A 13857-nucleotide genomic window follows, 5' to 3' on the forward strand; every position below is an offset into this window, starting at 1 on the left:
CGATTCATTTTTATATATAAGATATATTATAGACCAGCCTCCTGGACTATTTAGGGTCTGTTTACAGATATATAATCTACAACACATTTAGATCAGTTAAAGTATAGAATGTAATTACAAGTATAAAATGCAAAGAATAATATAAATACATGGTCGGAATATAAAGTCTAGAGTTAAATGTGTAGGATAAAGACTACATATTGCAAGATGACAAGTGAAATATGTAAAAGCATACATATACATGAATATTTTCTGAACATGTTGCATGAAAAAGTTTTTCCGATAAAAATTTAGAACAGTTTGTGAGGTTCACTAAGGTGCGTTCTCGTAAAAAACTAATCATCATTGGGTTAACTCTTTAGCTGGATTCGTCTAATTTATTTTGCAATCAAAATGATACTAAACAATTTTCATCGTTATTACTTTATGAATCATTAAACTGATCCCTTGTGGGTTCAGACAATACAACTATAATCAAACATCGAACATGTCGGCAGCGTGATTTTTATTCTGAGATTTACTAAGCGATATATGAATTCAGCTTTTTTTATGAGACATTTAAATTAAATTAAGTATTTCCTGCCTACTGGTAATCTACCATACTCTTAACGCACTTAATTAAATGATGTTTCAAGCCGTCTTACCATAAAAAATGTGCTACATATAAATCTTTCATTACTTTTGAACGACTGACGAGTATATTAGTGGGTTATGCGTGATAAAATGGAACAGTAACTTTATGTCTACAGTTTATACAGTACGTGCGTTGACAGGGTAATAAATTAGGCGCCTTGTGCCATGTTTATTGAAGTTATCTGACTTAATATTCGTGCCACTTGATTTCAGTTTAGTCTGTTTGATTGACATTTTGACAAGTAATAGCAACAAGCACAATAAAGCATTAGATTTTATGTAATATGTCGTATAAGATCAGTTCACTAGGAGACCTGTGGATATTTTGAAATACTCTATTCAGAAAATTAATCTTTAGAAGGTTAGGTGATAAACAGTAATTAATAACTATATGATTTGATTTATTTATTTAATATCTGTATGGCAATTTTAGCAAAACGATGGTCAATTGAAAGGTCCCCGGCCAACCATAGTAAAACAAATTTTTTTGGCAAAATTAGTCTTATTTATTCAACATAATCCCTTTCAACACTATATAATACACTGATTACAGCGACCCTCCAACTTTTCGTTACCATTTTTGTAGTACTGTCCTTTGCTTCAAAAGAGGCCTCAGTTTCGACTATCACTTCATTCAACGATTATTTATTCCCAGCGAGCATTTTTTTGATCTGAGAACAGGAAATAGTCGTTGGGGGCCAGATCTGGAAAATACAATGGACGAAGAAACAATTCGAAGCATGGATTTTTGACACGGTGAATTGTCTTGGTGAAGCAGCACTTTCTTTTTCTGTCTCTTTTAGCGTCCAATAACGCTATGTAATGGTCACTGTTGATGATCCTTCTTTTTTCAAGGTAGTCAATGAAACGTATTCCATGCGCATCCCAAATTATAGACACCATAATCTTGTCAGCCGACTGTTGCGTTTTCCCACGCTTTGGATTGGGTTCATCGTATGCAGTCCACTCGGATGACTGTTGATTAGACTTCAGAGTGAAATGATGGAACCATATTTTATCTATTGTCACATATCGACACAAAAACTCGGGTTTATTACGCTTGATCATCTTCAAACACTGTTCCGAATCATCAGTCAAAACTGAAATAAAATTCAGAGTTGATGCGGCAACATCGTAATGTTTCGATAATGCTGATACTAAATTAAATACACTACAGAAAAAATATGAACGTTGTATATAAAAACATAGCGGCCCGCTCCGACTTTGCACGGGCATAAAATATATATGCCTATGTCACTCAATGAAAACATGATTAAAATCGATCCAGTATTTTTGGTTCATTCATTACTGCCCTTGGCCTGCACGCATTAAATTTGGAGTAAACAATTCCTCTTCCCCTATACTTACTATGAAAATTTCCTGCTATCTTTGGAATATCTAAATTCATACAATTTTTATTACATTACACATTTTTAAACGCAAATTTTAAATTTGTAATATCTCCGAAAATATTTGTTTAATTTACATGCTGTAAGGAACCATATTGATCTATATTAATTGCACACTGTATTTAAGGTACTTAATTCGATAAGGATTAATGCCGTATTGCTTAAAATAGCTTCGTAAATAAGCCATTTTCTCACGTAAAAAGTAAACAATAAAAATGGTTAATGTGAGTTATCCCTAAAAGATAAACATATACCATCCCGGACTTTTTTGTAGACCTTTTTATGGTGTACAATACTGTAGTACATTAATTTGATCTAACTCGTAGGGTTAGGCAGCGTTTTTGCTAATTGCTAAATAAGCCTAAAAAAATAGGTTAATTTACGACATCACGTTAGAAACCTCTAAAATTAGCAATGTTGCCTTAGTATATTATGCATGTATTATACATATAAACCTTCCTCTTGAATCACTCTATCTATTGAAAAAAACCGCATCAAAATCCGTTGCGTAGTTTTAAAGATTTAAGCGCACATAGGGATATAGGGACAGAAAAGGTGACTTTGTTTTATATTATGTAGTGATATATATATATATATATATATATATATATATATATATATATATATATCTTGCAAATATGGAGAAAGAAACGAAAGAATCTCACGCATAATATGACGGCCACAATGCATACTAATCCATTCATACATTTATGGTTAGGGTGGATAGAAAAATAAATCCGAACGCCCTTTACAAAACCGCCTCCACAATAGAGAACCTTTGTCCCAACACCCGATTCGTCACATTACCAGCATTATCCATCCATCATTCATACTCAACACTTCAATAAACAATGGCTCAGTACAGCGTCGTATCCCCGAATCCTTATAGGGCATTATATCGTGGTCGTTTATCTCTTTCTGGCTAGCGTCCGTTTCGTTTCCACGTCCCGGCGAAAGCCACGGTAGTCCACTCATATACGTTAAAAAAGAGGGTCAACATAAGTTATAAGCTGTAAGTCCGTATAAACTTTAAATCACAAAACATTGAAATATAGAATGGGAACACACTTGTAACAAAAACCTCAGTGTACTGTCAAGCAACTGGACACAGATTTCTTTCTCGATTCGAATTATTATATTATAGATTTATTTATTTTGATTTGAAATATAAGCCTTATATATATATATATATATATATATATATATATATATATATATATATATATATATAATTTCTTCAGCAGTTCCTGTAAAAAGGATTTATTTAAATCTGGAAACTAAAAAGTGCTTTGAACCTGAAATGGCTTAATAAGATAGTCAATGACAAATTTAAGGGATTCCCTTATGACTATTTACCTACACATTGAAGGGTTTGTTCTTTGCATTTTAGACCAGAAGATCATAGAGCCAAATGTGGTAAACCACTGCTTAACAAAGATGAAGTTCCTAGTTGCAACTTATATAGTGTAAAAAGTAAGTACAATTTTTTTCAAAATTAGGATGCTTCAAAACTTGAAATTATATTATGTGTCTATATAGGTTATGTTAAAATAGAGGAATACTCGTGTATTCTTTCAAATTAAGCCAAGCGAAAACCAGACCATACAACACCAAAATGAACAAGTGTGTGTAATATCTTTTTTATTATTTTGCATTTTTTTATAATTCTCATTTTCTACAATTTAGAGGTCAAATACTATCTGCAGTTAATGTTACTCGACAACTTATATTAACTCCAGAAGCAGCCAGGCATTTATACAAACAAGTAGTTTCTATTTCTTAATAAGTTAATAGAATAAATAGACAAAAAACAGAGCTCAGAAAGTATGCTCGCTAGTATGACAAATGTTGTCTCACGGTATCAGAGATTTATTTTAATGTATATGTTTCTGAAGTAATTTCTAGACTTTATTTACGTATTAACAAACGTACGTGCCAAAGCAAATTTAAAGAAAATTCTGGATAATATTTTATGCCAGCAAATTTTTGAAAACTATTACTTGTGTTCAACATCTGTCTAAAGGAAATACAATAAGAAAAATAATAATTTGGTGTTGCTTGTTCTGGTGGATGAAAAAAGTAAATAGGATTGTAAAGGGTAAAAATGAAAATTTTTACATGGCTACATATCATATGGATGGGGTCCCATTAAGCACCTATAAAAAATATAATAAAAAAGAAAAGGAGATTTCGTAAGCAAAATTGCAACACGTAATTACTATCTTTAATAGTAAAATATTCTATATTCTATTATCTATATTCTAATTTAAATATTCTATATAATCATTTTTTAATGTATAGTTTTATATTTTTATATTTAAGGTAATATTATGTTAATGTCCAAATTGGAAAATATTTTTTAAAAAATGTTAATTAGTTGAATCTATATTTTAATTTGCCCCTGTAATATTAATACATTTTAATATTATTTTTACCAACAACCTTTGCACGACCTTTGAGTATAATGTGATTACAATTTTATACAGGGGAGATCGCATTCTAAGTCTGTCTATTTTGTACCTTTAAGCTGTACCCTAAAGTTGTAATATTTTTGATATATAATATATATCACCAAAACGGTTGATTATATAAAAAAATGCCTGACACAAAACTTGTGGAGAATTTTATGGAATGCAAATAGGAATAAACCGATAGTAAGCGCGATATTTGCAAAAAAGATCGATTTTTATAACATTTGACCATAAATTTACGATCACGCCCCAGCAGGATTCGAACCCATGGCTATCGCAAACAGTAGGAGGACCGTCCCATCGCCTTTACCACTGCGCTACCATTTGACCTTTGATATCCTAAGACCCGGACAGGAGATTTCATGAGGTCATTGAGACAACCTTTAGAATGTCTAAGTAAAGAGTTATACGGAGTAACAGCTTGTTATCTCTCATTCCGAGGTTGATCCTCTTTTTTGGCTTATATGATTGGACTATAGTGCCCGTTTCATTTCCTCGTCCATGCGAAAGCCACGGCGCGTTGGTGAATGGAGGAGCGCTAGCGAGCGGGCTGATTTATGCGTCGGCACACGAATTCGACACTGGTGGAAGCCGCCAACCGAAGAACGGGCCTCGACGGGTGCCTCTGAACGGTCGCGCCGAGTGTTTGGTGACGTTTTAATCGTGGGCTTTAATAATGGTAGGCGAGATTGGCCGAAGTATATAAGTTTAATCTCGAAAGGGGACGTTTTATCGGATATTTTATTCCGTCGCTACTATGCCGTAACGCCATTGAATGAAAATTAGCCGTCGATGTCGAATTATTAACTGTAACCGAATACAGGCGTGATATGTCGGAGATAAAATTTTAAGCGTTGAAGAAAAATCACGTTAAATACAAGTTATGTGGTCAGTGATCATAGAAAAATAAAGCATAGAAAGGGAAGTTAAAATTGAGTTTCGAAATTCGAAAACGAACTGGCACACTTATTGCTTTTGGTTCAACAATCTGCTCAGTGAAAGGTGGAAAGACTTTATTAACTGATCTACTGTGTAAAATATTATAATAATTAGGTAGTCCTATTCTAAAATCTATATATATCCCTATAAGCAGATCGGATGGTGTTAAACCTTTGAGTCTTTGATAATACGTATTGACTTCTCTATCACATCACACATTTAGCTGATTAGGGAACACCTTGGGGCCCGCTAACACTCTTTTAAAGTACTTAACACAAATAATTTGAATTACACTCGTTATTACACACTTTATTAGAGACATAGTAGGAGTATCGACAATGGCACGCGATATTTTGTTTTGGACCCGTTGTATGATGGCTATATTAGACTTGCTAGTATTACCAAATAGGCTTAAGTATTGATTTGTATAGCAATACCTTGTTATCTAATGATAATTTAGATTTGGGCGCGATAAGACAATATAGTTGATATATTTTAAATCGCAAGTTGTTTTCGTTTAGCGAGTGGAGGCTTATTCCAGGTTAGGTGTTGGATTGGAAGTATAAGGTATTTAGCATCCTAAGCTACGTGTTAGTTGACAATTATTGGTATTCACTGGTAGGTATGTTCTTTTATGCAGAGAGAATGTTACATGACTAGGTTTTGTTTCATTTGCTCTTATACAGCCGAATTTGTATTTTATCAAGGTGTGTTTGGAGATTCTTTGATGCTATTATTGGTTCTACGTGAGATGAGGGTTTTTTTTCAGGTCGGTAGTTCGGCTGTATATACAAGATATGGTACACTGCCTTGCGGAACTCCTGAATTTATCGTCTTGTTTTATAATCAAATCCGCGAGGTAAGATTTTAGTAATTGAAAGCTAAGAGAGGAGTTTTTTTATTTAATCTGCAACCCTGTAAGTACTACGAAAGCCAAATAGATATTATGCAATAATCCTTCCTTTTTCTATTATGTTATCAAGCTTCTTTACATATGGGTGCATTCATCCTGTATCAGAATAAATAGCGATAACAATAATATGAATTGGTCTTTGCAAATAGTATGGCATTCTCCAGGAGACAAAAAGATTTTACAAAATTATAGAATTCCCAACACTAAAAGACAAAGTATTCAAGTCCCGCCCTCAACCAAGGACTCAAGGATGGAGCTTCACCTATAAAAAAACAGATACAGATCCTCGACGGCCTTCTAAAGTATAACTTCTACATAACTACAATAAGGTCTGTTCTTTGGATTTCAAACTACATTACTGGCCCAAACGAGAAGGAGCATTGCTTAACCAAGATGATGCTTAACGTACGTAATTGTAACGTAATACACAACATTACATATTCTATCATTCACAGGTCTTTAATCTATCGAAGAAGAGTCCACATTAGAATCTTCAAAAAGCAGTAGAAATATAAATACATAGATTATTTTGAAAGAAACAAAGAAAGTGTGTTGTAGTGTAAAAACAGCAAGAACTAACTGTATATGTGGTAATAATAATTACTTGTTACTTAATCAGTACAAAGTACAAAATTACTTGTTTGTTTTGGTGGAAAAGAAAAGTTTCTAGAATTTGAAAAGACAATCTTACATTTTCTGTATATTTAAAAATTATTGATCAATGTTAAAGATGATATGATTTACCTATATTATATGTAATAACATAAATAAATATTAATATAATAATTAACATAATTATTAATATAATTTTTAGATTTTTTGTGAATGAATTTAGTATTCAAATGCTAAATACTATTTATATGTTATTATTTGATAGTTACGAAATACAAAATTTGGCTACGACCTTATGTTATATGATGAGAGATTTTCTTCTATGTAGAATAAAGATTCGGTGGTAGGCAGTGCTTCTCGACTCCACAAGAAGTGGTACTTTTGGTGATATATAAATTGGCTCCAGCATATGTAAAACTGCATTGGCTTTCACGTAGTATATCTTGAATAGCAATAACAATAAATTCAATTAGTTTTTTTTAATGATAACATTCCCCGGAATATACTATTGTAATTGTTGAGAAAAGATTAAACATTGATGAGTTTTTAATATATAACATTTTGTAAATAATGAGCTCATAAAACAGCAGGTTATATATATCCATTCAAATACTCACTTAGTTAAACGAAAATCTGTTAAAAAGACGATATTCAGTCCTGACCTTGTGTGTTGGTGTGAACTGCGAACATTCGCTAAGCAATATTCATAAAAATAATGGAGGTATGAAGATAATTTTTTCACTTCTTCCGTGAAATTAAACGATCTAAGGAATATTACTTTAGTTTCAGGAAAATAATAAAAACGAGCAAGATTTTATGAATATTTAAAATGGCGTTGTGTGAACACCTGCAAACATTAACTTAAAATTTAAATTAATTTTTACGCACACTAACTAGTATATTTTTACTTAGAAAAATCTTAACAAACTTTGTTAATATAAGGAACTAAAGTAATATGATAAAACAAGAACAGTGATCCTTCCCTTATTATTAACTGCAACTAACCCAATATTTTATTTCACTTTTTAGGTTCGAAAATATTAATTGCTAGTTTTTTTTTTGGCCTGGAACCGGGTAGGGGAATCCTGTTACGGATGCCTGGTCGGGAAGACCCGCAAGAATAAGCGAGTTGGACTGGTTATGTGGAGGCTGCCTCTGGGCTACCCACTAAACCCCACCCTATCAGCTGATCCAATGACCCTAACTGATACTTCTTACTGTTAGTAAGGAGGGTGCCCGTAACCGGTAACACCGTTAAGAGGCACAAGGGCCAGGCAAGGACGTGGCGTCGTTATCACACCACGCAGCTTGCGGTACATGAGTTAATCGCTCGCCGGAGAAGGTCGAGACAATTAGGAGTTAGAGCACGACGAGGTAGTGTCGGCTGTGATAGAATAAGGCTACGAAGAGCCGAATGAGTTATTGGCCTAAAATATCGGCCAGCTCGGTAATACATCTATTGTCCGAGAGACGAAGAGTGGAGAAATATCTCGAATAAACCTCGGATATAAAATCGTGAACTTGAGGGACGTCTGTTTCTCTATGAATTTGATTGTTCCTGACGAACCATGGGGCATTGATAATTCTCCTGAGATTAATTGCTAGTTGCGTGATTATCAGTATATACACGATTACAAGAGGATATTTTTATTGACAAAGAATGTATTATCTTTAGTCATGTTTGTTCAATTTATATCACATTAGACAAAAAGTTCAAATTTGGGGCTGCACTAAAATCAACATGTAATCCAACGCAGCCAAACCAAAGTTCTTCGTTTAATTTTCAATTCTTATCGCTACGTAACCAATGAAGAACTACACGATGGCATTGCAGTTAAACGGATTTACGTAGTTGTTCAAGATTTTGCAAGAATTACAGCAACATTGAAGCTGCATTAGCTTATGGCCAACAAACAAGAAACCAAATGAACATGTATGGTGTGTAAGTGTGTAATCTTAGCTTAGGTAGTTAAGTTAGCTTAAGTAACAATAATACATTATTTTTAAAAATTATATTAAGCATATCTAATAAAAGGTTTAATTAATAAAACAATATATATATATATATATATATATATATATATATATATATATATATATATATATATATATATATATATATATATATATATATATCGTGAACAGTGTAATAGTGGTTGTTGAAAAGATACTGCTTTGCAATATTCCTGCATATCCCACAAACTTTTGATCGAATTTGGCATTTGAGATTAATCTACATACAAAATGAGTAAATTGCTACCGCAGAATTATTGTCAAGTGCTGGAATCATATCTTTATTAAACAGAAATTTGGAGTCCCGCATGAAGGGGCATTCTCAACATTTAAACCTATTTCGACTGGAGTTCCACAGGGTGGTATCTTGGGACGACCCCTGTATCTGCTTCTATACTGTTGATAACCCAACAATAAAAGAAACAGAACTTGGAACGGTTTCCAACGACGCAGTTATCATGATAAAATATATATTTCTGCCTCGCTGTAGAAAAAGTACAATTGGTGGTCAACAAGATCTACAAATGGATTTGAGACTGGAAAATACAGCTTAATATCTCCGAATCTATCCATGTTAATTTTGCGTTGGGGCAAAATGATAAGAACGTAATTATATCACTTTACGGACACCTGATTCCTCAAGCAGAATTAGCCAAATACCTCGGAATACTTTACGATGGTACGTTAAATTGGAAACATCATGTTAGACAAAAAACAGAGCAGATTAGACTCAAATTCAAGCAACTGTACTGGTTAGTCCCAAGATATTTTCAATTTGACCTATAATCAGAGAGAAAGGTTTCAGGAAATCATAAACAGATACAGCAGAGCAATACAACTACTGGACAACACGCAGGAAAATATCAGATCAGAAGATTGAAGCGAATCAAACTACACGAGCTTATATAGCCTAAAAGTGTATTCTTAACTTTAGCTTAAGTACTTTAGTTTTATTTTAATTTGGGAAATACGTGCCGATGTATTAATCTCGTACTGGCCTTGCTTGTATATTAACGAAAGCACAACAGAACAATAGTAATACATTAATTTGTAAATTAAGAACGTACTAAGCATATCTAATATAAGATGTAATTAATAAAAAAATCTTTACAAATAACTAAACGAAACCATTACTATTCCATTAATAACGAATTTCTTAATGTCAAGTTTACAATAGCTTTAGACATTATCTGAGTGATGGTGGAAGCTATTTTGTATTTACTTACTCTTCTATACCCTAAGCTTTGACAACTGAAACTGTGTCAAGCATTGAGGAAAATATGACTCATAAAACTGATCACGATTTATTCTGTGTTTTTGAAACATGATAATGTTCGATAACATAAGAAATACTGACCCTATAACACTGAAGAAGGTAATAAATACAGACAGTGGAGAAAAATTTAAAAAAATTTCGATAGAGTATTGAGAAATTCGGGAAAAGTATTTTATAAATAAACGAAATGAAGGAATTTGTACTACCAATATTTCTCATTATAAATACTACTTAAAGTATTAATTTAAGTTTTTAATCATAAAGTAATCGATAACATGCACAAATTTGAGTATATTAATTTATTTAAACAACGTGATAACAACACTGGAAACAACCGATAAATATATATTAATATTTCCGATTCCAATAAATATACTTTCATGACATATATCGCTGCATAAACGACTTCTTTGACACCGTTTTCTTATTCTAGACAAATAAATGGCTTTCCCTTCCCCTAATCGTCATTAATCATTCTTAAAATATCGCAGCGTACACGAAAAGGGATACTTGGGCGTCATACGCAATTATAAACCAGGCCAGCGCGCCGGCAGGAAATAGGTGAGTCGAGTGGTGACAGAAAGACGCTAAAAAAACATCATTCCTGTAACGTTCCGTGCTTTTTAAAATTTCCGTTTTTGGTTCGAATTAAAGGGAACGATGTTATCGATATTCACCCTTTTTGTGTTTTCATCGACCATTAGAGCACGTGACGAACTGCTCAGTTGAGATAAAATACTATAAATATAAACAATAACATTTCGGAAAAAGGATTATATACCAGGGGTACCTTAAAGATGTTAGTTAATAACTTTAATGAGTAATAAGAGAAAAATAAGTACTTTAAAAAGTGTTGTTAAAACAGAACACACAAATTTTCTTTTATATATTTTCTTATATAAGCATCTTGTGACACAATCTAACAGCTCATATGCTTCAAGTGAATCCGTATCCACAGTGACGCGACAAGCATCTTCTGTGCCCTCGTGCGAATTAGTGATAAGCGCCTTTTTTGAGGCAAATTTATGATCTCATTAAACTCTAACGTCCGTTAAGCTTTGGTCCTCAATTTTTAAAATATTTGAATAAGGCAATAATTTGAAGATAGTTAAATTTTAACGTAGAACCAAAACTTCAGGCTTGCTGCGCATATGTGTTTTTTATTGCACAGCAACAAAAGAACAGCTTTAAAGTTATAAGACATGTATATCAAATTGTTAAAAAATAAAAAGGTGGAATAAAATATATTTATGTTGCTCACTTTTCTTAAATAGACATATTTGATCACTTTTCTAACTTTACTTTTGGCATATTAGGTAATTAGATTTTTAATATTTAATTGCTTTAAATAATTAGAATATATATATATATATATATATATATATATATATATATATATATATATTTAGAATTAGAGAATAATTTCTCTGTTGCATTTACAGAAATTAGTATGGCTAATAATATAGGTAATGGAATAGTAAATATTTTAGTAACAATTTTATTTTTCTTTTATAGGCGAAATTATTAATAGTTGTCGAGAGTAGTGGAGAACGACACATTGAAAAGATCAAATTTACCAGTAGCAGTTGACCTGAATCGAATAAACAAAACATATAACATTAATCATCAATGAAACCCTAACGATCTAATGACCACTACTCTGAAGGTGGAGAAGTGAAGCAAACAAGAAAAAAAAGAATATATTTTGGTAAAAGAGCATAGGTAAATAGGTTTTTGGTTTGTAAAAATAATGGTGTATTGACTGGTGACTTCTATCAGGTGAAAAATACGATGGTGTGCAAGATGAAGATTTTGCTTTGAGATAGATGCATTACATATACAAATATGGTTTCTGGACTTTTCGTAAATAATATTAGATAAATAGTATTACATAATATTAGATAATATCAAGGCTTTACTCTCCCTTTTTACTCTCTAATAGATGCATTGGAATAATTGTTTCTGTTACCAGGTGCACCGGAAAGTCCGGAAAATACTACATCAAGTTTCAAGAAAATGTATTTATTCCATTAACCATTTGATTATATATATATTGTCCATATTTCAGACAATTTACGGTTGCCAGAAACTGTTTGTTCTTTGAGCTCTTTCATCGAGCCATTTTCAAACTTCTTGGAAATTGGTAAAGTGCTGGTCCGCAAGCATGTGTCCCATTAATACGAAAAGTTGTTAGTCGGACGGGGTAAGACCTGGAGAATACGGGTGGGTGCGATAAATGTCCCATCCAAGGGCTTTCGACGCTTCCAAAACCAGTCAATGTTTTGTTTAATGAGAAGCCGTGTTATCATGCTGTATATATATATATATATATATATATATATATATATATATATATATATATATATATATATATTTAGAATTAGATAATAATTTCTCTGTTGCATTTACAGAAATTAGTATGGTTAATAATATACGTAATGGAATAGTAAATATTTTAGTAGCAATTTAATTTTTCTTTTATAGGCGAAATTGCTAATAGTTGTCGAGAGTAGTGGAGAACTACACATTGAAAAGATCAAATTTACCAGTAGCAGTTGACCTGAATCGAATAAACAAAACATTTAACATTAATCATCAATGAAACCCTAACGATCTAATGACCACTACTCTGAAGTTGGAGGAGTGAAGCAAACAAGAAAAAAAAGAATATATTTTGGTAAAAGAGCATAGGTAAATAAGTTTTTGGTTTGTAAAAATAATGATGTATTGACTGGTGACTTCTTTCAGGTGAAAAGTAGGATGGTGTGCAAGATGAAGATTTTGCTTTGAGACAGACGCATTACATATACAAATATGATTTCTGGACTTTTCGTAAATAATATTAGATAAATAGAATTAAATAATATTAGATAATATCCAGGCTTTATGTTAATATAATTTATGGACTTTGTTTAAAAATGTTTCAATATGATGTTTTTATGTAAATATGGTGCATGGACTTGATGTAAACATATCAATCATATATATATATATATATATATATATATATATATATTTATTTTTATTTACTCGGTAAACAAAATTACAACACTCAATTATTAAAATGTACATTTTGATTAGCATTTAATTAAAAATATTTCATAAAAATCAATGATAATTTACATATTACTATATTCATAGTCATTAAATGAGTTCCCAGCATTGCCTTTACTATTGTAACATGTTTGATTATTTTTTAATTTCACAGGGTTTAATTTCTCCGTTGCGGAATGATACACAAAGAAAAATATATTAGAGTAACATTTTAAACACTAGTTACAAAACAAGGTATATGCGCTTGCGTGGAGTTTGCCGCGATAGCGCATCTTCACTCAGACTATTAATTCAAATAAATCAAAATGCGCATGTGCTAAACTGAAATTACCTTCAGTTTACAGTATCCTGACTGAGTGCATAAGACCTGACTGACCAGCATAAGGGGCTCAAGAGATGCGACATCCCTAGTTCCAGACTGAATATGTTATGAATATGTTTGTAATTTACCAGGTTATAAAATAAAGAATACGGGAGGAGAGAAATAAGATACTAATATCAATACAATTTTGAATAACTCAAATTTTAATACAACTG

General features: G+C 32.0%; 1 protein-coding gene across 3 annotated transcripts in view; it reads right to left on the bottom strand.

Moving 5' to 3' along the window:
* mthl1 (adhesion G-protein coupled receptor methuselah-like 1) overlaps window positions 1–13857 on the bottom strand; it is a 454070-nt gene that overhangs the window by 60829 nt on the left and 379384 nt on the right. The gene's annotated exons all lie outside the window — the stretch shown is intronic.

Source organism: Rhynchophorus ferrugineus, unplaced genomic scaffold (genome assembly GCF_030347505.1).
Source record: "Rhynchophorus ferrugineus isolate W39M unplaced genomic scaffold, kcgeb_rfMv2 rfM2, whole genome shotgun sequence".
Classification (NCBI taxonomy): domain Eukaryota; kingdom Metazoa; phylum Arthropoda; class Insecta; order Coleoptera; family Curculionidae; genus Rhynchophorus; species Rhynchophorus ferrugineus.